At 32.5% G+C, this 23,740-nt stretch overlaps 1 long non-coding RNA gene across 1 annotated transcript in view; it reads left to right on the forward strand.

The window, feature by feature from the left end:
- LOC110255838 overlaps nucleotides 371-23,740 on the forward strand; it is a 41,486-nt gene continuing 18,116 nt past the window's right edge. The window contains exons 1-2 of the long non-coding RNA XR_002336717.1: nucleotides 371-1,019; nucleotides 14,375-14,423. This is a non-coding gene — a long non-coding RNA (uncharacterized LOC110255838). The remainder of the gene's footprint in view (nucleotides 1,020-14,374; nucleotides 14,424-23,740) is intronic.

Below are 23,740 nucleotides of genomic sequence, written 5' to 3' on the forward strand. Positions count from 1 at the left end.
TAGTATTCAATGTTGTTTGGGCTAAAAATCCAGGAAAATACACCGACCTTATTCTAGTGTTTGAAAGTGCATGAGAAATCCTTTCTCTCCCAGCTGTATCAAAATAAAATAACCTGAGACCTATAAGATCACAAGGAAGTAGCCATGCAAAAACTGCATTTGTGCTTTCCAAACAGAATGGGAGTAAAGAACATTAGATCTGAGAAAGAATGAACTGGACATAATGAAGCAAAAGAGGAAGTCCAGTGAGGCAGAAGAGGAACAAATGGAGTTTAGTGAGAGGTGGGAGGGAAGGGCTATTTTAAGAGAATAGAGAAGTAGACATAAGTCAGATCTTGTAGTCATTAATTTTTAGGTTTTTTTTTATTTAATTAGTTTACAGCAATAAACACACTTGATAATTTTACTTTCTTATGAGAATAGCAATAATGCAAATTTAATAGAATCACCAAAGGTGGGTGGACTAGAGTGAAATAGACAGCCTATGAAAATATCATTTAGCTGATCTTATTATTTGATTCAATATAATAAAAACATGAATGCTGCATATTTGATAAATATGTTCCTTAAATTCTGCTTATATTATCACTTGGGGTATAATACATGAGTAACTGTATCTATTTATTATTAAAAGCTGTTTGAGGATTTTAAAAATATTTATTCCACACAACAATAATAATGGATAATAATCATCTCTACAGTAAAGAGATTTTATGGCTATTAAACTGATAACTTTTATTGCTTTGCTATAGTATTATGAATTTTGTTCTTAAAAAATATCAGATTTTTCTTATGAAAGATAAGTTACCATCACTGAGTGACTTTGTCTAAGTTCTTAATTTCAGTGCTAATTTAAATGACTCCATTGTCCTACTACACTGAGGAGGGGGAAATAAATGAGTCACCTTGTTTCAAAATGTGAGGAAGTGTCATCTTTGATATTATTAGTCTCTGCATTGTGTTAGGCAAGCTGATTTTATGTGCTGGAGCAAAACCCATGGCTCATAAACTCAACAGAGGTGAGTGAGTTATGATAGTCTTGGAAATACGTTAATGAAATTCTGCAAACATCAGTATGGTACATTAGTCTTCATCACATTTGGCTTTATTAAACACGTAGATAGATGGGAAGCTGTCATGTACGCCAATTGTTTTGCTTTTTCAAAATGACCTAAGGAAATATAAAAGGTGTTTTTTTTCCCAGCTATTTTAACATCATGTGTAAATGATAAAATTTCATAGTTTGGTGATTTAAAGAATGAGAGAGTTTAGAATTTTGTCATCACTATGATTTAATATTCATCAAGGATCTATAATATGTTGGACACTACAGGGGAAAAAAAGGATACTGCAAAGGCAGAGTTTCTTCTTTTAATTTATGTTTGCTTATTTTCTCTAAAGATTAGAGAAAATATAATGTTTGCTTCAGAGTACATGTTTTGAAAGTTGAAGTTTTCCATCAAAACCACTGGAGCTTAAACCAGAGGAAAGACGAGGTTAATTTGTTTGTCAAAGCAAAGTAGATGTTAAAAGGGAAGTTATACCAGCTAATAATAGATTTAAATATTGAGCTCAGTGAAGGAAAATGTTGCTCTATTGACCAGTTATATGTATATTCAGTTTTTGAATTAAAATTAAAAATGATTTACACGGGATTTTTTTTAAATTTGGCATAATATATAGCAGATTGTGTAATTAATTTAGATTTTGGAAAGGGAAGATGGCATCCCCTTTAAAAATGTGATGTAATGTATACCCTATGATATTTTATCAAATGTATTCTCTATGCATTTAGCTCTGAGACTTTGCGTTAATATGTCCTTTATGTTATTATAAGATTAAAGTATCTCAAGTATCAAACTTTCCATGATTATTCAATGTATATTCTCTCCCACAGCCAAATTTTATTATTTGCATATGCAGTCTTACCCTTTGTCTAATTTGCTTCTCTCATATTTGCCAAGGTAAAGATTATATCACACTACTGGGGCCTTAGTAATGAAGCATTACACACATTCCTCAGGGAAAAATTCTCTTTTGTTTTGTTACTGTTATTCAATTTTTATGCTGAGGATGGTGACTATGGTTGTTGTTGACTTTTGGTATCTCTTGTTCCTGATCATAATGTATTGCTGGGTATTATATAAGCACTCAGTGTTATTAGCAGGCTATGTGAATAGCTACTACACTTCTATCCATCCACACACACACACATGTATACACACTCATATATGAATAGATTTATGCATATATAGATGCATATACATCTGTATATATTAATTACAAATGGTGAGGAGGAGCATTTTAAATAATTGTTTCAAATTAAAAATCAAAAGAATACATATGCTTCCAGGATCTTAGATGCAATAAAAATAATAATTTAATGTAGGACATAGGATTCATGAAATTTATTAACTGCATAAAAATGTGGAACTATTTAGAAACTTGTCAGTTGAATTCTTACAATGGTTTAATGTCAAATTTTCTACATTATTTTAGGTGACTAGATACTGACTGACCTATTGTGTGAAGAAATTACAATGTTATTTTTTTTAATTAATTATTTTAAATTTAGGTAACATTGGTTTATAACATTCTTTTTATCCATTTAAAGCCAAAATTTATCTTATCAATTATCAGTTAGTTGAAACTGTTATTTTAGAGGAAAATTTGAATGTCACTAATGATGTGGCAATTATCATTTAAGAATCAAATATTTGGGAGTAACTATATTTCTAAATCGATCTACTAGGTTACCATGCAAATATTAACAAAATCCCTTTTGAAAATAGAATATATGAAATGGTTTCTTTAGTTAAGTGCAATCAGATTTCTGTGTATTTTACTGAAAGCAGTACATGTCAAGATATATAATTAGAGTTATGCTTATCTGATAGCTAACCTCCAGTTAAGGGTATAAATTTTACTTCCATATTCAAATATCCATAGTATCCCACTTTTAATGTAATAGAAGATAACCATTAAAGATAGTAGCCTTACCACAATTATTTATTTGTTCTCTGACCAAAAGGATCAATAATACTTTTTAAAAAGGAATACAAATTTTATGGAACAGAACAATGAAGAAACTTAGAGTGGATGTCATTGAGGCTACTCAAGATAATTGAAAATAGTTCCCACATTTTGAAAAATTCACATACTGTTAGTTTAAACTGACTAGTATTTGACCTGCACCAATTATTATTATTATTATTTTCCTCTTCTGGCCACCCTGTTGCATATGGAGTTTCCAGAAAAAGGGATAAAATCCGAGGCACAGGCAACACCAGATCCTCAACCCACTGTGCCAGTCGGGGATTGAACTCATGTCCCCGTGCTCCCAAGATACTGCTGATCCCACTGTGCCACAGTGGGAACTCCTGTACCAATTACTTAATGATAAAATATGGCACTCAGTTTTTAAATCTTATCTCAAGACACAGTCACATAAAATGAAGATTTTTATGATGTTCTACTCTATCTCCTTCAGCCATAGTGCTCATGAAACTGAAATAAAATGTATGGCCTGAATCTGAAAATTTCTGAATTATAAAATAGGTTATTTTGTAGGCTTTTCAGGTCTCATGTGAAATTTTTGTAATTAATTGGAATTAAGGATAACCAGGAAATTGAGGAAGATTTTGATAATGGCAAACAAAACTTTTCTCACCAACAAAAGCAGCTTCTCCTTTGCTCACTGAAGCTTAGAAACCATCTAATTGATTTGCCTGAAAAAGTCACCTAATAATAGTAAGAGTATTCTCTTCATATCCTACCCTAACTACCATGCCTTTTCCACAAATCCAGAACCATATCATTTTCCACAAGGCCATTTTCAAAATCTAATTTAAGGAAGCTTACAAGACAAAAGAATGCAAGTTTCAGTCACACCTATAAAGGGAACAGGTATGTGTATAAAAATTTATCCCTGTGATGCCAGATAAGAAAATGAGAAATACAATTTTGTATATGTTGAATTTATACACATGAATTCACTTACCAGAAATTTTGAATTTGATGTGCTCCTGCAAATGTGATAATCAATGTGTTCAGTAAAAATAGACAGTAACTGAACTCAATGGGGTTCCATTCAAAATTAAGTTTAGATGTCAGAAGTTCTTTGCCAAATTCGAGAGGTAAGATTCCAAGTCTAATGAAGATTGGAATATTGGAGTGGATTTATATGGCCTGCTGTGTGCATCTATCATTTAGATATGTTCCTGGATGAGGCTAAAAAAAAATCAATCATTTTAACAGGCATTGAGAAATTCTTCAGGGAGGAGAGCAAAAGCATTTTATAAAAACATTTCTTGGCTATTTTCTAAAGCACAGGAGATGTCAGAGTTAAATGCTGTTAATAAAAGGTGTTGGTTTCAATGTGGATGATAAGATGCTGATCTGGCAGAATTCTAGTACAAGTATTAAATAACCAAAGGTAACTTTTAAAAGGTACCGAGTCTTGTCTCTATTCAGAATAAAATGATCTTCAAGACTAGTTAGTAGTAACTAATTAATTGTCAGTTACCGCAAAAGTATAACTGGGTACAATTTTTATCATTATATTAGCATTTGTAATTGCAAAAGAAATAGAAAAAATAAAAATCATAAAAAATAAAAATTAAATTAAATCTAAAAAAAAGAAAAGAAAAAGAAAGCATCCCATAGGCCTGGAAAACAGTTCCCTAATATGAGTCACTACAATACAAAATCTCTATCCTTGACTCAAATTCTAGTCTTAATCTACTCAGATGCAATATGGGCCCTTAGAGTGTCCTTTAGTAAGAACTATACTATGACACTTACAAGCATCCCTTTTTCATCATTATAACAGATATGTGTCATTTACCAAGATAACTCTGTTCCTGTAAATTAATGGAAATTTTCATAATAATTGTATAATTTCCCCATCTTTCAGTAATTAGAACTCAGAATGGCATTGATGTCATGGTGGTATCTGATGTCTTCCAGGTTTCAAATATGTTTGGTTATGTCCTGCTTACTTATTAAGTATTAGAAGTCTATTTAGTATTGAGCATATAATATTCCTTTATATATTCCTATATATATATATATAGGAATATTCCATATATTATTCCATATGATATTCCTTTGGGGTACTTGTAAGACCAGGGGCAAATATTTCTGCACTGTCACTCATGTGACTACAAGAAGTAAGTCTAATTTAAAGCTGTCATGGAGGTCCTTTAGTTTAAAGTCATTCACTAGGTTAGGAAATAACTGCTTCAAGCCTATTACATTATTTTGCAAAGTATTCGGTATGATTAAAAGGTTCAGTCCCTTTCACAATCATTATGCTTTGTTGTCCCATACTGACTATTCATTGAATTAATTCCCTAAATTTCTTCTTTTTCCTGCACTTTATCTCAATTAATAATAGATGCACTCTTGAGTGATTGTGATATGGCTATTGTCATTTAAAACACCATAATCAATGGGTTGATTATTGTCCTAAATCAGGTGGGAATCCAATTCTGAAATCCCATCCTGAGGGCTTGCTTTCTGAAACAGTCCCAAATATCAATTTTCTGAGCTTAGATTCCTAAAAATACAAACATTATACATGAACTAATAGTCAAGGTATTTTGAATCCTAGAGGATAACACTAAGACAATAGTCATGTGGGACAGGGATAGCTAGGAAGAAATGCATGATGAAACATCACCTTCCTGGCTATTGCTTTATGTGGAGTCCTAAAAAAAAAAAAAAAAAAAAATCTGTTTGCGAAGCAGATACTTCTATATAATCATAAGGACTAGCTCCATGGAAAAACTGCCTGGAGAAAGAAGAAAGAATTTATCTGCCTATTTCGCTCTCATTTTCTGTTTGGTTTGATTCAGACCAGAATAGTTTCATTGCCTGAGGCTGAACAGGCCCAGAGCTGCTGGCTTTGTTTCAAATAAGAATTTTTTTTCAACAGCGAGTCTTGTCACACCACTGAGCAGATTTCTGATTTCCAGAATGGCTGCATAACAGACCATCTAATACAAACATTAAATGTATGTGGGGGTGGGATCAATTTCCTAACTGGAGTTCGTAGGGGAACATAAAAAAATGCTGTTAAAATTCTTCATATGATCACAAATAAAACTTGATCTCAACATCATAACCACATACAAAATCATTTCTAGGTAGTTTAAAAGTCAAAATGTAAGAGACATACATAAAACATTTTTTAAGAAAATATAAAATATGTTCATATCCTTGGTAGAAGGGTAATTACTTTAACAAAACATAGAAAGTTGAAATGGTAGTAAAAAAATTGAAAATAAAATATACCACATTAAATTTAAGACCATGTGTTGCTCAAAAGATGCCATAAAATGTGTAAAAAGAAAGTCACAAACTGAGAGAAGATATGTGGAACACATGTAAGTCAAAAAATAACGGCAAGAACCTATATATGGTAGTATGAAGAAAAAGAAAAAAAGACAAATACATAGTTAAGTAGACAAAAGCATAACCCATCATTTGAAGGAATAAGAATCATGTTGACATATCAGTAACCAGTGGCAATCTATGTAACAATTTATAAACTGCAATGATACAGGATTTGACATTGAATCGGAAAAAATATGACTATAAAATTGAACAAAACATTGAAGAGGATGTTAAGCAAAAATCACTTAGTGAACTAAGGATAGAATAACATATTCTTAACACGAAAAAAACTTAATAACACACCTACATTAAACACTTTAAGTGGTGGAGAAATACTGCCTTTATTATCTAAGTGGAGATAAGACAGTGATGCTACTACCATCTCTCACTGTTCACATGGCACTGTGTATTCTAACTACAACCATCAAAAAAAAAAAAAAAAAAAAGGAGAGATGTTAAGATAGAACTGAAGGCAAAAGAATTATCATTACTTTCAGGCAATATAAAAATACTGATCCCACTATAATCTATAAATATTAGAAATAAGCAAATAAATAATATTCTATGCATGAAAATTGATTCACAGAAATAAATTGGAATTGTTTTCAAGAGCAATAATCACTAAAAAATTAGTAATGCATAAGAATTTAAGATGTCAACAAAAACTGTAAATTATGCAGTAATATAATCAATGCAAATTAGCATCAAGGTAGTGTTAAATACTTTCTAGAATTTATAAATAAAGGTCAGACTAAATGGAGATATAATACACACTGTTGGATGTGAAAGAAATATTATGAGGATATCAATTAATTTCAAAATTATCTATAAAATTATTTAATATATATGTTGATATGTACCCAAGTCATTTTTAAAGTAGAACAACTATTTTGCTTTAATCTCATTTTGCTTGATGTTTTCTATTTTTATTTTTTACTCTTGCTTTTGGTGTCATATTCATGAAATCATTTTCAAGATCAGTGGCACGAAGCTTTTCTACTGTTTTCTTTCTTTCTTTTTTTTTCCTCTGGGTCTTTTTGTCTTTTTTTAGGGATGCACCCGCAGCATATGGAGGTTCCCAGGCTAGGGGTCTAATCCAAGCTGTTGCTGCTGGCCTATGCCACAGCCACAGCAACGCCAGACCCAAGCAGCGTCTATGACCTATACCACAGTTCAAGGCAATGCCGCATCCTGAACCCACTGAGCGAGGCCAGGGATAGAACCTGCAACCTCATGGTTCTTAGTCGGATTCGTTTCCACTGCACCACAAGGGGAACTCCTTTTCTACTATGTTTTCTTTTAGAAGCTTTACAGTTTCAAGTCTTATGTATAATTTGGTAATCCATTTCGAATTGATTTTTGCGTATGGGTGTAATATGTGTCCAATTTCATTCTTTCACTTGTGGATATCCCACTTTCCCAACACCATTTATTTAAAACAAACCAAAGACATCCACATTGAAAAAGAAGTAAAAATTGTCCGTTTGTAACTCACATGATCTTATATATGGAAAACCCTAAGGATTACACACACACACCCCCACACAATTGTGAAAACTACTAAACAAATTCAGTAATGCTGCATGATACAAAATCAAAATACAAAACTCCGTTGTGATTCTATACACGAATAATGAACTATCTGAAAGAACGTTAGGAAAACAATTCCAATTATGACAATATCGAAACAATAAAATACTGGAGTTTCTGTTGTGGTGCAGCAGAAATGAATCTGGCTAGTATCCATGAGGACGTGGGTTTGATCTCTGGCCTCTCTCAGCGTGTTGGGGATCCAGCATTGCTGTGAGCTGTGGTGTAAGTCACAGATGAGGCTCGGATCCCGGGTTGCTGTGGCTCTGATTAGACCCCTAGCCTTGGAACTTCCATATGCCTCGGCTGCTGCCCTAAAAAACAAAAAACAAAAAAACAAAACAAAAAACCAAACAAACAAAAAAGCCAATAAAATACTTATGAATAAACTTTAACTAGAAAAATAGAAACTTCTAAACTTAAAACTACAAAATGTTTATAAAAGAAATTAAACACAAATAAATGGAAAGACATCCCATTTTCATGAATTGGAAGATTTAAAATTATTAGTATGTCTATATTACCCACAGAAACCCACAGATTCAATTCAATCTATCAAAATCTCAATGACATTTATTACAGAACTAGAAAAACAGTTCTAAAATTTATCTGTAACCACAAAGGACCCTAATAGCTAAAACAATCTTGAAAAAGAGAAAAGCTAGAGGCATCACATTTCCTGATTTCAGGTTAGGTAATGTATTGTAGGCATATGAATGATCCCAAAAGATGTCCACTTCCTAAAACTATATAACTCATGCTGTCTTACATGACAGAAGGGACTTTGCCAATGTTATTAAATTCAATACCTGGGGATGAGGAATTATTTTCAACCATCCAGATAGGTCAAATCTAATCACAGAGTTCTTAAAAATAGAAAGCTTTCCAGGCTGTCGTCAGAAAAAAAAAATGTGACATTAGAAGTTAAGTAAGATATAAATGTAAATTGGATATAAAGGTAAATACCTATCTATATAAATTCAAGGTGAATTCTGGGTTTGAGAGACATTTGTGAATTCTCAGTTTAAGCATGGAACTTAACAGCCTGGGATGGATGAAGGAACTGTGGGAGTGAATGCCTACAGACACGCAAAGAAGATTAAGAACTGACTCTTGATACAAACAATGTTTAAATGTTGATAAGCCAGGGAACAGTCAAGGGAAACTGAGACAATGGCTAGAGGTAGGGTGCTATCCTGGGACTCAGGTGAAGAATATGTTCAAAGAGAGAGCTACTCATAGATTCAACCTAAAGATTAGCCTTTGAATATGGCAAAGAGGATGTTGTCACTGATCTCAACTACAAATCATTGTGTGGTGAGTTGAGGACAAAATTCTCATTGGAGTGGTAACAGGAAAAAACAAAAAAGAAATATTTAAATACTGGTGATTTTAAATATAGATAGTGTAGTGTAATACAGTTTTTTTTCTTTTTAAAAATAATGTCTTGACCTAATTTTGAGGCTTCTTGAGTAGCTGAATGAATTTACACCCCAAAACCTCTCATCTTAGGGTCATACTCTGCAACCACTCTGCATCTTCTCTAATCACTCTGGGGCCACATGCCAGCAAAGTAAGGAGAACTTCTATATCTCAGAACCCACAGAATTATTTAAATCAGCCAATCCACAGGGAACCCTTGAAATGTACCTAACCCTATCCCTCTCGCCATATATAAACTGCCCCTAAAGCTACAGATTACTTGTATCCTGTCTTTGCCCTGGGGTTCTGTTCTTTATGGCCCCAACGGGCAGTTTTTCCTCCTTTAGAACTGTGACAGAAGTTTTGATTTTTTATCTATCCAAATGTAATTGGTGTTACTGTGTTGTGTTTTACCTTCAAAAAAAAAAATCTTTAAATCGTAAAACAAGTATCTCATGAGATCTTTTGTTACTGGGCAAATAATTGGGATGTTAGGAAGATCTGAGGGCAAGGGAAGTTGTTTTTTGTTCTTCTTTTTTATTATATTTAGCAGAGACTGTAGCATCTTTGGAAGCTTATGAGAATAATTTAACAAGGAAGAAAACTGTTGACTTGGAGAAAATCTGAGACCATTAAAGGACCAATGATTTTTGAACAAGCCATCCGTACTAGTTGATAGAGGTGATGGTGAAAGCAAGGGAAATTCACAATAAAATTGTTACGTCTCTCGTAGAAACAAAAAATGGGTATTCAGTGACAGCAATATTAAGCTTATGCCACAATATCGATGTATACTACTTCCCAAGAGAACACATTTCAACAAAACACAGTTAAAACTTCAAAACACTAATGTGTTGTGCTATGGATCAAGAAGTTTCCTCTAGAGTGTGAAAACTTGGCTACTTTTCATTACATTAAAAAAAAAATCTTGCAGCAAGAATTGCTGAACTCTGCATTTCTCCATGGAAATTAACCAATTTAAACAAACAAAAGCAGTGAAATGTGATTCACTCGCTTACAATTAAGACTAGCTCAGTATATTCAGCATCAACGTACAATTTTTCTTTGGACTAGCATTATCCCCAGAGTGTTCAGTAGTAGTATAAAGGGTCAGGCTTATTAAATTATTAAATATCCTACTGGGAACCTACTGCCTAACCCATATATTTTCTGAGTAGTATTGCAGCAATGAGAAATGTGTGGGTGCTTGGTTTTATGCATATATTTGCAGCCTATCCGATTTTAAAGAACTTTGGTCAAAAAAACTGTGCCTGATATTTTCACAGTAAACTTTTCTTTAGTTCAGTAAAGCACACTTAAATTGTCAACCTCACTTTTTGATTTTGCATACTTTTCAAGCCTTTATTTTAATATTTACTTTGCTGTGAAACTGATGAATACACTTTTGAACTCTTTGTAATCAAAGCCAAGTCTAATTATTGTTAATATAAAAATACTCTAATAATAATTCTGGCCAATAAATATAGCTGATAAAGGGATATTGACAACAGACAGAGAGTTTTAAGATATAATATCATCATTTTGTTTTACTTTTTAAATTTTATGGCCTAATTCAAAGCATATGGAAGTTCCCAGGCCAGGGATTGAATCCTAGCCTCAACTACAACCTATATATACCACAGCTGCGGCATAACAGAAACTCCTCAAATATTTTGATATTCCAATTATTTATATTCAGTTTCATTTAAATTTTCTTGAAAGTATTATTTAATTGTTGGTAAACTGAATCATTAGTTCGGCTTTCCAAAAGTTGAACTAACAACAAGCAAAATCAATATATATCTAGGAAGTTCCTCTCTGGCCCAGAAGGTTAAATATCTAGTGTTGCCACATTGTGGAGCAGGTTGCAACTGCAGATCAGGTTTGATTCCTGGTCCAGGAACTTCCACATACTATGGGTGCAGCCAAAAAAAAAAAAAAACCAAAAGAAAAATTAGAGATGTAACTGAAATCCTGAAAAATGAGATTTTATTTATTTGAGATTATTTGTTGATATGAATATATCCAATTATGAGGGCCATGTATCCTTTATGTAAAAGGAATATAAATATTATAAGATATATCCAATACACAGTAAAAATTATGTTAATTATCTACATGAACATACCTTACATGCTTATAACGTCAAGGGTTTGTTTATAATGACAACAGTAAAATAGTATAATTTGGGCAAAATGTGTTTATTTTATAGGTGATTCTATTTTTTTATTTAAGTTTATATGATTTTATTTTTTTCCATTATAGTTGATTTACAGTGTTCTGTAAATTTCTACTGTACAGCAAAGTGACTCAGTCATACATATACATATATATATTTTTTTCTCACACCATCCTCCATCATGTTCCATCACAAGTGACTGGATATAGTTCCCTGTGCTGTACAGCAGGATCTCATTGCTCATCCACTCCAAAGGCAATAGGTGATTCTTTTAAAAATCAGTACTAAAATTATTAAAACCAATCTGACCTATACCAGGCTACACTTCCTAAGTCTGCTTCTCAGAATACTTTTTAGATGTTACCTTATTTGGATGTTCCTTAAATCTGAATTCCCACAACTTAAGACCTTTTTAAAAATTTGGACTAAGCATATTTGATTTACCCTTCACATCTTTTATGAAAAGCAACCTTACTAATATAAAATTATAAATATTTATTAAAATTTATAGTTTGGCAAAAATAGTCAAAGAAACTGAAGATTTATTTCATTATTTCCTGTTTGTCAGTATTTAGAATGTATTTTAATTAATAATACAGATATTTTCTTATTCATTTCTCTTTTTTGTCATATTAGTCATGTGTAGACCAATATCATATTACTATAATACATTTTTAACTCTAATATTTCTATATTTACATTCTTAGATGATCTAGACATCAGAAGACAAAATGATAAAAATCTTCATAGAGAAATTCTGCTCAACTATATAGGGGAATGAAAGATTTTGATATTTTCTAGAAAATAGATAAATTACCAAGAATATGATTTTAGAAGATAGATTTATAATCAAGTTATCACAAACCTGTTGTTTTATGTATGAATGGTGACAGTGTGGTTGAAAATTATATTTGAGCCAGATAGAAAACCTTTTTTGTGGAAACATACATCTATCAGTGGAACATCATCTGATATTTGGTTTATGAGCAACAAGATTTCTAAAATGCCAAACACTTACAAACAAATTGATAAATTCATATGTAAATGGTTTAGGATATTTTGCCTAAGTGCAGGGAGAGAGGACTATAAAGTCCCAGAGGTTCAGCTTCATTGTTATATTATTCTGATTTATGTTTCTTCGGTTTATTTAGTATTATTAATTTAGCAGTTCCTACTTTAATCAGCTTAAAAATGAATTCTGCTTTACTATCTGGTTAATAAACACAGCCAAGTCTTGAGATAGAGAAAAGATCAGAGTTTGTATTTTCTCCAGGTAGCTGCTGAAAATTATTTTTCCTGAAAGTGCTTTTGATGTCCTAATTCCTAACTTAAGACTTTGATTTATTTTTTGAATGTAATACCACTTTTTTTTCCTCTCCCAATGTTCCTATAAAAACATGGTTGTACTCAATGCAGTAGTAAGTCACAAAGTTTCAAATCAAAGAGTTATCATGCCAAGGAATAAATGGGAATAAGAGAGAGTCAGCCAGGCAGGTGCCATAGATTATTGAAGGGAAGGTTTGTTTCCAGGAAGAGATGACAGGTCTGCTCAACTGTAAGGTTTGGGTCAGAATCTACAATGATTTAGTTCTAGAGCAGTGAGCTAAAGCAGAAAAGGCCAAGCAAATCCCATAAATCTTGACATGTACAATGATAAATGGTATAGCACTCAGGTAATGCATGTTTTATAATATGTGAAGTAAGTTCAAAGTAATAGTACCCCTAAAAAGAAATCAGTTGGGAAGTATGGTCACAGCAAGGAATAATTCCTTTGTTTTATATTGCTTGCTGAGAGTGGAAAGGTGAGATAAACCAGACTACAAAGAACAGAGTGGGATAAAGATTTAATGAGAATGATAGTTCAGTTTTAGGTTTTGCAAGTAAGCAATGCAATGAACATACAAGAGAATTAACACAAAATCAGGAACACAAGAAGATAGAAGTTGATCCAAATTTCTTGTAACTGTCCATACAAAGCTATACCAGAATTTTAATGTTTCAGTGCAACTCATGTGGAGTAAGAAATTTATTCAGATCTTTGGAACTCAGTGCTCAACTTAGACCATTAGTTGATGTGAGAATGTGTTTGTTGAGGGCACCTCAATATCAGAAGTCTAACCATTTCAATTAAGGGATTCCTTGGTTTGCCAAACTTATATATTATATTGTATTCTCATTATACTTATAAATATAGTTACACACATAGATACAGATATAAGATAGAGTATTTCATACCCATAAGTATCACTGGGCTTATAGCAGACATAGAGTTTGCTTGCCTTGTGGCTTTTATTCCAACCATATATTTAATAGAAACTGATTCAGAAACTGTTACCACTAAGAGGTCCTTTGAAAACAAGAATATACACTGTAAAAAATACATATGGAAACAATTAAAAATGATCAAAATTTGCATAAACATGTACTTAAGAATGGACCATGGAAAACATTTTTTATTTATTGCTTTATTCATTAAACTTTATAGCAAATCTTTTACAAACACTGACTTTGGACCTAGGTTAGGTATATATCCCAACTCCACTCATTACCAGACTTATGATTACATACAAGTTACCAAAACTTTGTGTTTTTTTCCCCATATCTTAAATGGAAATGAAAACCATTCCTATTTCATTGGAGTTCTTAGAAGATTAAAAAATACATGTAAAATTATATGATTGTATGATATCAGTATGTCTCTAAAAAAAGTCAGTTATGTTGTACTGCACTAAAAAATATCAGGCAAGTTATAAAATGGGTTACACAATGTTCTCTCTCATTCAGGTTTGAAAATCTAAAGTACTTGCAAATTCTTAAGAACACTACCAGAACAGTAAGTATAAAAGCCAATTTCTTAATAAGTAATGTCTCACAAGTTAAAACACATTTAAAATAACTTTAAATGCATTCTTCTCAAGTCTCCATATATATTCTCTTCATATACTCATAAATATATGTATACATATGTGTATTTTAACTATTATATAGTATATAACAATATATGTAATGAAATTTAGGTTAAAAAAGCTTGATTCAGAAAAGTATACATACTCTTCCTAACTATTATGTTGGAACGATGGAGAATATGAATGAATGCTTTGTTTTCCAACAATAACAAAAGGTGTGGCTATAATAAGAGGAAGTAAACATGGAGGAAGAATAGGGTTAAAATCTAAACTTTTCCATGGATCTTATTTTATATTTTAATTCTGAAATATATAAATGTTTCACATAGTTTATTTTCTTTTTAAGGCCACACCTGTAGCATATGGAAGTTCCCAGGCTAGGAGTCGAATTGGAGCTGCAGCTGTGGTCTACACCACAGCCAGCCACCACAATTGGGAATCTGAGCTGTATCTGAGATACAGCTTGCGGCAACACTGATCTTTAACCCACTGAGCACGGCCAGGGATTGAACCTGCATCCTCATGAACAATATTCAGTTTTTAACCTGCTGAGCCACAGTTGGAACTCCATAATTTAGAAGCAAAATTTAATTCAAAACATTTTAGAAGTCTATTTGTAACATATTAAGTGTTTGATATGCTACCACTAACAGTGATGGTAACAAATATGTTTCCATATGCTAAATATTTTAACAAGTGTGGAAATATCAAGGAAAAAAATTTCCTCCCTTATGAAGACTAACACACCGAGATGACAATGTAGATGATACAAATATCTAAAATAGAGGACTGGGATAATACCTTTTCATTATGATGACAGCTTCATACACCTTCTGGTCGAATTTAGTATTTTAAACACAATCATTTGGTAAATTCCAAATTTGGTAAATTCTTGACACATGGCAAGATCATATATTCTTTTCTTCCTTCCTCCATTCCTCACCGCCCCCATATTTTGTCTTGACGTAGTTTAGACTGTATTTAGTCACTTAAAATTAAAAGATAACCTCTAAAGTGTCTGGGTTAATAAGTATCTAAACAGAAAGAGAATTCAGTCACGGGGATGAGTGTATCCTCAGATACTCAGGCATTTGTCTTCTGTAGATGAGAGAGAAAAATTCTCATCACTGACTATGCTATTATGGCACACAAACTCATTCTTGTTTTGAACGAGCACAGGACAGAGTTAAGTGGACCCTAGAACAACATGGGTTTGAACTGCATGGGTCCACTCATAAGCAGATATTTTTCCAGAGTAAATTCCACAATACTACACAGTCTGAGCTTGGCCGATTCCGTGGATGTATAGGAACTGCAGATATGGAGGGACAACTACAGTCAGATTAACCCCTGCTTTGATCAAGGGTCAACTGTACTTAGGACTTCCACCAGAAATTTGCAGCTGGAGATATTATACTAGCCTCTCCTCTGATGCTAACTTTGAGGGAGAGATCTTAACAAATAACATTGGTGAATTAATCAAGGATGGTAAGCTCTAAGAATATTCTTCCATTTTTATTGCAATCATCTCTATCAAAGTGCTTCATCATATGCACCTGATTTCAAGTGCTTTCAATCACTCTCTCTCCACAGGTTTTCCCTCTTAAACATAATCATGCTCAGGTTTTTTGCATCTTAAATTATATAGCTATCATTCAGAATTTCACTTCTCTCAGATTTGAGCATGATACTGACTTCAAATAGCCACACTGTAAAATGTTCATGTAAATATATCTTCTTCAAAGTATTAAAGATATGACAAGACAGAATGGACACAGTAGGCCAAAAATGTGTGAACATACAAATGAATAAGTTAAATGATGAAATTCTGATGACTCTAAAGGTTCATTTTAGTAGCTTCAAGAAATTGGCTGAAAGGTTGTTATCAAATGTTGCAGAATGTCTCTTTTATAAAAGGTTGAGTTATTTAATATTCCATTGTGTATATATATCACATTTTCTTTATCTATTTTTTTGTTGTTGGTGGTCATTTAAGTTGTTTTTAGATCGTGGTGACTGTGAATAGGCTAAAACAAAAATTAGAGTGGTAATATCTCTTTGAGATTCTGATTTCAATTCTTTGCATAAATACCAAGAAGCAGGATTATTAGATCATATGTTAGTTCTGTTTTTTAGCTTTTTGAAGAAGTGACATACTGTTAAATAGTGGCTGCACCTCTTTACATTCCCACCAGCAATGTACAGGGCTCCAATTTCGTCATTTACTCATCAACACTTGTCTTTTGTCTCTTCTTTTTTTTTTCCCCTTAATAATAGCTATCCTAACAGGTAAGGTGATATCTCATTGATTTTGATTTGCATTTCCCTCCTGATTAGTGACATTGAACTCTTTTCGTATACCTTTCAGCCACTTATGTCTTCTTTGGAGAAATGTCTACTCATATTCTTAGACAATTTTTAATTGGGTTATTAGTTTTTTTTTGCTATTGAATTGTAGGGGAACCATATATACTTTGGAAATTAACCTTTTGCCTGTTATTTGGTTGGAAAATACTTTCATCCATTCCATACATCTCCTTTTCACTCTGTTGATTGTTTCCTTTCCCATGCAAAAGATTTTAGTTTCATATTATCCCTCTTCTCTAATTTTGTTGCATATGCATTTGGTGTTATATATAAAATTATTGCTAAGATCAATGTCATGAAGATTTCCCTGTATATTTTTCTTAGGAATTTTATAGTTTCCAGTGTTATATTTAAGTTTTTAATCCATTCTGAGGTGATTTTTGTGGATGGTGTAAGAAAATGGTGAATTTCATTCTTTTGCATTTGAATATCTAGTTTTCCTGGTATCATTTGTTAAAGAAACTATCCTTTCTCTTTTGTGCATTTTGGAATCCTCTAGCATGTATCTGGGCATGCTTGGCACTCTTGACCATATGTTTGGATTTATATCTGGACTCTACTCTTTTCCATTGGCAATATGTCTGTTTGTGTCATATTGTTTTAATTATTATGGCTTTGTAATATATCATAACCAAGAAGTGTAATGTTTCCAGCTTTGTACTTACTTTATGAGATTGTTTGTCTGTTTAGGCTCCTTTGCAGTTCAATATAATTTTTGAATTATTTTCTGTTTACACAAAAAATGCCATTGGGATTTTGATAGGGTTTGTATCAAATCTGCAGATTGCTTTGGATAATATGGGCATTTTAACAATATTAAGTCTTCCATTTCATGAATATAGGATATCTTTCCATTTATTTTTGTATTCTTTAATTTATTAATATTTTGTAGTTTTCAGTGTACAAGTCTTCTACCTCTTCAGTTAAGTTTATTTCTAACTATTTCATCCTTTTTAATACTATAGTAAATAAGATTGCTTTCCTAATTTCCTCTTGAGATAATTTGTTTTAGTATATTGTTGATTACTGCGTATTCACTAATAATTCATAATTCCTCCTGAGATAATAATTCATAATTTCCTCTTGAGATAACTCATCGTTAGTGATGGTTAGTGTATTTTTATTGCATTGTTAGTGTTTTTGTTAGCATACACGACTGATTTTTTTTTCTTTTTAGGTTGCACTGGTGGTATATGAAAGTTCCCAGGCTAGGGGTCAAATCAGAGCTGCAGCTGAGGCTTACACCACAACTACAGCAACACCGGATGCAAGCTGCATCTGTGACCAATGCAGCAGGTTGCAAAAATGCCAATCATTAACCCATTGAGCCAGGCCAAGGGATCAAACCAGCATCCTTATGAATACTAGTCCTGTTCTTAATCTTCTTAGCACAATGGGAAAACCCAAGAATATTTTGAATAGAGATGATGAGAGTGAGCAAACTTGTCTTGTTCCTGGTCATAGAGGAAAACTTTTCCTCTGTTGAGTATGATGTTAGCTGTAGGCTTTTTGTATATGTTCTTCATTATGTTGACATAATTTCTCTTTATTCTTAGTTTATTGAGAATTCTTAATATGACAGTGTGTTGAATTCTATCACTTTTTTCTGCATCTCTTGAGATTATCATAGGATTTTTATCTTTCATTCTATTAATACGTGATCTATCACATTGAATTTTGTATGTTGAACCATCCTTGCAACCTAGGGATGAATCCCACTTGGAAATAATGTATTGTCCTTGTATTACTCAGGTTTCCTAAGGAAACAGAGTCAATAGGATGTCTTTCTTGTGTGTTTGCCCTTTTTTATTTCTTCCTTTCTTTCTTAAGAGGAACTGACTCACATGATTTTGGAGGCTGAGAAGTCTCAGAAGTCTGCATCTGAAAAATCAGGGAAGCTAGTGATGTAATTACATTAGAATCAGAAGACCTGTTAGCCTATTGAGCCAATGGTGTGAATCCAAGTCCAAGGGAGAAGATGAGATGAGATGTCCCAGCTCAACCAAAGGGGCAGATAAAAGGGGAGAATTCCTCTTTCCTATCTCTTTTGTCCTAGTCAGGCATTAAATGGGTTAAATGATGCCCACCCACCCGCACTAGGGAGTACATGTCTATGTGCCAGCTACCAAAATGGCAATAACATTTCAGTTAGAGGAGGAGGACAGGAATTAATTATTTTTTTGAGAAACGTTACTGGTAAAAAATTATCATTTGGTTCACCAAGGCAGTGATATAAGATATTTCTTACAATAAAAAAAAATTATCTCCTCCCCTTGTAGCATTTAGGTCCCTTTAAGAGTAAGTCACTTTACAACAACAACAAAAAAGGATCAGCACAACATTATCTTAATTTACTTAGTATGTTTACTTTTGATTATAAAAGTTATTGTTATTCTTGGTTATTGTAATAATAAAATGGGAAAATATGTGAAATAAGATATAGAAACTGGATATATTTTTAATTGACCTCATCTTACATGGACTATAACTCTAGGAAAATACATGGAAAACCTAAGGAATACCAAGAAGAAATGTGATAAGAGAGGGAATCTGAATTTAGAAGAAAGGTAAAGAAATTCGCTTTAGTTGGAGTTCCCGCTGTAGCCCAGCAGTAACAAATCCAACTAGTATCCAGGAGGACACAGATTAGATCCCTGGCCTTGCTCAGTGGGTTAAGGATCCAGTGTTGCCATGAGCTGTGGTGTAGGTTGTAGATGCAATTTGGATCTGGTGTTGCTGTGGCTGTGGCATAGACCAGCAGCCCTAGCCTGGGAAAACTTCCTTGTGCCAAGGGTGTGGCCCTAAAAAGACCAAAAAAAAAAAAAAAAGAATAAAAGAAAAAAATAAGAAAGAAAAGAAATTAACTTAGTTACAGAAATTGATTCAGTTGACAAATTCAGAAGAAATTTTATTTCAGCCTGTTATTTTGAAGAAGGAAGATAAATTAAAAGACAGAAAACAAGAATTGTGAAAGTTTTATATTTTTTTAAAAAGTTGATAATAGCAAAATTTTAAATGTCTTGGTTACAGCTGTTCTACATTCAAATAAGGTAATACCGAGACTCTCACTTTATAATGAAATTATAATGGGAAAGGCGTCTAAATATAGCAAACAGTAATTAGGAACTAATATCCAGCCTGCATACATTCCACAGGACAGTTCTGTGTGCTAAAACTGTTTATTTTTTTCCCCATGTTCTCTATGCTGCACATTTCATCCCTGTGACTCATTTATTTTATAACTAGAAATTTATACCTCTTAATTTCTCTAAAATAGTTCATGGAAACTACTTGTACACAGTTAAATTTCACCCCTGAGAAGGTTAACTTAGGGTCTAAGGTGAAGCTGGAAACCAATGTGTTTCACAAATATGATGTCATACAAGGTAAATTTATGACAGGTATAAAAGGGTTAACTTGAGCTACCTTGAGTAGTTCCCAGCAAGGATGAACTGTTGCAACACCTTTGGGTTCAGTTATAGGTAATAAATCCACTAATTAGCCTTTAGTTATCTATGCTGCCTTGATTTTAGTCCAGCAGATCTGCATGGTATAAAAGGAAGAAAAAAATTACTATTGTTAAATGATCATTTTCCTTGATCTCTTTGTTGGGATTCAGAGCCATCTAAGTAGCCTGTTTTTTAGATAGCTCTGCCTGCAAATCCATCATCTACATGGATGCAGGAGTAGGAATGTATTAACATTTTAATTGATACAAGCAAAGTAAATGATTATACATAGATATAATTCATAGATATATGAAATATATAATTTCCCTATAGATTTCCCATACCTATTACTTGTATAAGTAAAACATGATATGAAAGAAACTGGAATGAATTAGTAGCATGGTTGAAACATGAGATGACACTGAAGGGAGCAAACTCATTTTTATGTCTCTCGTTTACACTTTAAAACTAAGCACATGGTTTTATTTAATCTAATAACTTTTATTTTATTTTATTTATTTATTTATTTTTGTCTTTTTTGCTATTTCTTTGGGCCGCTCCGCGACATGTGGAGGTTCCCAGGCTAGGGGTCGAATCGGAGCTGTAGCCACTGGCCTCTGCCAGAGCCACAGCAACGCGGGATCCAAGCCGCGTCTGCAACCTACACCACAGCTCACGGCAACGCCAGATCGTTACCCACTGAGCAAGGGCAGGGACCGAACCCGCAACCTCATGGTTCCTAGTCGGATTCGTTAACCACTGCGCCACGACGGGAACTCCTAATCTAAAACTTTTAATGAGTCAACTTTAATAGAAATTAACTTTTTCCCTTCTTGTTTTCAATTTATGGGATGTATGGCACAAAGTGAGGAACTGGTAACTAGTTATGGAAAAATTAATGGCTTCAAATTGATAGTGTCTCATATTAATAAATCATATCTTATGCTTTCCTATATTTATTTCTTCTACCTTAAAATTGTGAAATTAATTTATTCAAAATATGTCCCTTGAAAAGTTAAGGATTGACTTGAGAATGTGTATATTTATTTTGTCAAAATGTAACATACATTAGATATTGGATATTAGTTTTTCTTAGTTGAGTTGGTCATTTTCCTATCAAAATGTAATGCATTTCCTTTTATTCTCTAAAGATACCTATTCAAAACCAGGTACTATAATGCTCTATATTACAGTATTATATAAAATGTTTCCTGGTTTCAGGTTTTCATAGTTTACTGCAAAACTAAAACAAGCAAGCAAAGTTTAAACTGGCCATTTTTCATAATGATATTATATAGTTGTTTTTCACTGCTATTTCAGAATTAGAGTATATATGTAAAATCAAGTATATGTAAAGTACTTGATACAAAGGAGATAGTCAGCACCAATGTTTGTTTTGTTTTTATTAATGCTGTTTGCAAACTGGCTGAGTCACTTCTTCAATTACATAATTATTTTTTTCAGCACTATAATATTTTTAAATGTATTATTAATGTACCACTTTACAACCATATATTTACTGAGAAATGATCATGAGTCAATTCTGTAGTAGCCGATAATAAGTCTTTTGTAAACTTTAGCTATCTACACTTAGTGTCTGCTCTCTTTGTATTTCAGGGATTCTGCCACCCACTTCTTTATTTTAGGCATATATAGTACCAGAATTTCTTTGTGCTGTGTTTAGTTTGTTTGTAAGCTACTTAAAATCCTTTTGTAAAAGAAAGCCACAGGACATTATGCCCCTTTGCCTTAAGGGCTATCAAGTTCATGGCAAAGACCCAAAGAATAAACATGGCAGGTTCAGTGACTGCAACATTCTGTCTTTTATTTATTCTTAAGGTTTACCACCTGCCTAACATATTTATTACTTACTGATTTAATATTATGAATCTTCTTTAATAGAAAATATAATGTGATTCTTTAGGCATGTCTTGGTTCTTTAAAAAGTATTTCATGCCTGTCCTTTTTTTCCCTATAGCTTTCAGATAAACTATGGCAATGAATGATTTGGATGTCTCTGAACTGGGGTTAGCCTTTAGGGTTTTATTGTACAGATTTTATGGATACAGAACAAGAAAAAAAAAACCACAAAGTGTTCAATAAATCAAAACATGATAAGAAAACAATACTGACACGTATACTGACCTGCGATGCTCAGAATATTAAATAATTCCCTTGATTTCTTATTTTTAAATTATGGGCAAATGAAATGAAATTTATGGATGGATTCTAAAGTAAACAATCAGAATATTGCTTGAATATCTTTTTTCTGGGTTAAGAAACTGTTTCTATAATTGACCCATTCTTTCTAGGCCTATTTTTGAGTAACTCAGGATATTTTAAAATTTATTCTCAACTAATTTTTTAGCATGGCCCTCAGGGAATATAAACTCATTGGTCCTCAAATATTAATTGATAGTAACTTCAATATGGATTTCGATGGTAATAGTTTGATAATTATCTACAAAGCATAATCTCATTAGGGATTTTCATTAAACACATTGGGCATAAACTACATAACTACATTTGCAACCATCTCAGTCATTCATTCAATCACACAAGAATATATTTATTGAGGAGTTATAACGAGTCAGTCCTATGGTTCCCAATAAGACTTTTCTAAACCAAATTTCACTTAATGTCTGCTATCCTTTTTTTTTGTTTGTTTCAGTGTTGCCTCCTCTGTTTTTTTAATGATGTATAGTATTAATAAATCCATACGTTTTTTAAATGTTCAAATTGCTTGCAAGCTGCTCATAATTATTTCAGATCAAATTCCTTATCCATTCTTATCAAAGCACAGAAACAACACACATATATTTTTACTTTACACTATATTAATTTGATAAATAAATTAAATGAATAGAAAATAGACATTACTCATAATTGTTTGGAAATAAATTATTTCGAACTTAAGCAGCCTGTTGTGTATGAGCATGTTGACTTAGATGGAAATTTGCATACATTCATCAGTATCCAACAAACATTGGTTTTATTTCCTTTCTTTACATTTCATTCCACTAATATCATTTAGGTAGTGATAGTAAAAGGGATAAAAAGTGATACTTTTTATGAATCTTAAAATTATTTATAGATAATTATCTCAACATATTTTAATTGGAAGATATCTGAGGTTCATTTATGCTTAATTGTTAAAATATATTATTAGGTTCTGAGTGTATCTCAGCAAAATAACCACAGAGGGGAGCTCTAACCTAACAGAAGAATAAATCACCTGCTAAACAGGATACCATAACAGTACTTTTCCATTTTCACAATAAAATCTTAGAGTTTTAGCTATTTTTACAGTATTCCAATTACAGCTTTTTTACTTCTCAGAAATATGTTTGCCTGAAGATTATATAAGTCACATTCAAAATAATTACAGCAAAAGTCAGGGTTGGATTTTTAAATTTTTTTCCCAAGAA

Source organism: Sus scrofa, chromosome 11 (genome assembly GCF_000003025.6).
Source record: "Sus scrofa isolate TJ Tabasco breed Duroc chromosome 11, Sscrofa11.1, whole genome shotgun sequence".
Classification (NCBI taxonomy): Eukaryota; Metazoa; Chordata; class Mammalia; order Artiodactyla; family Suidae; genus Sus; species Sus scrofa.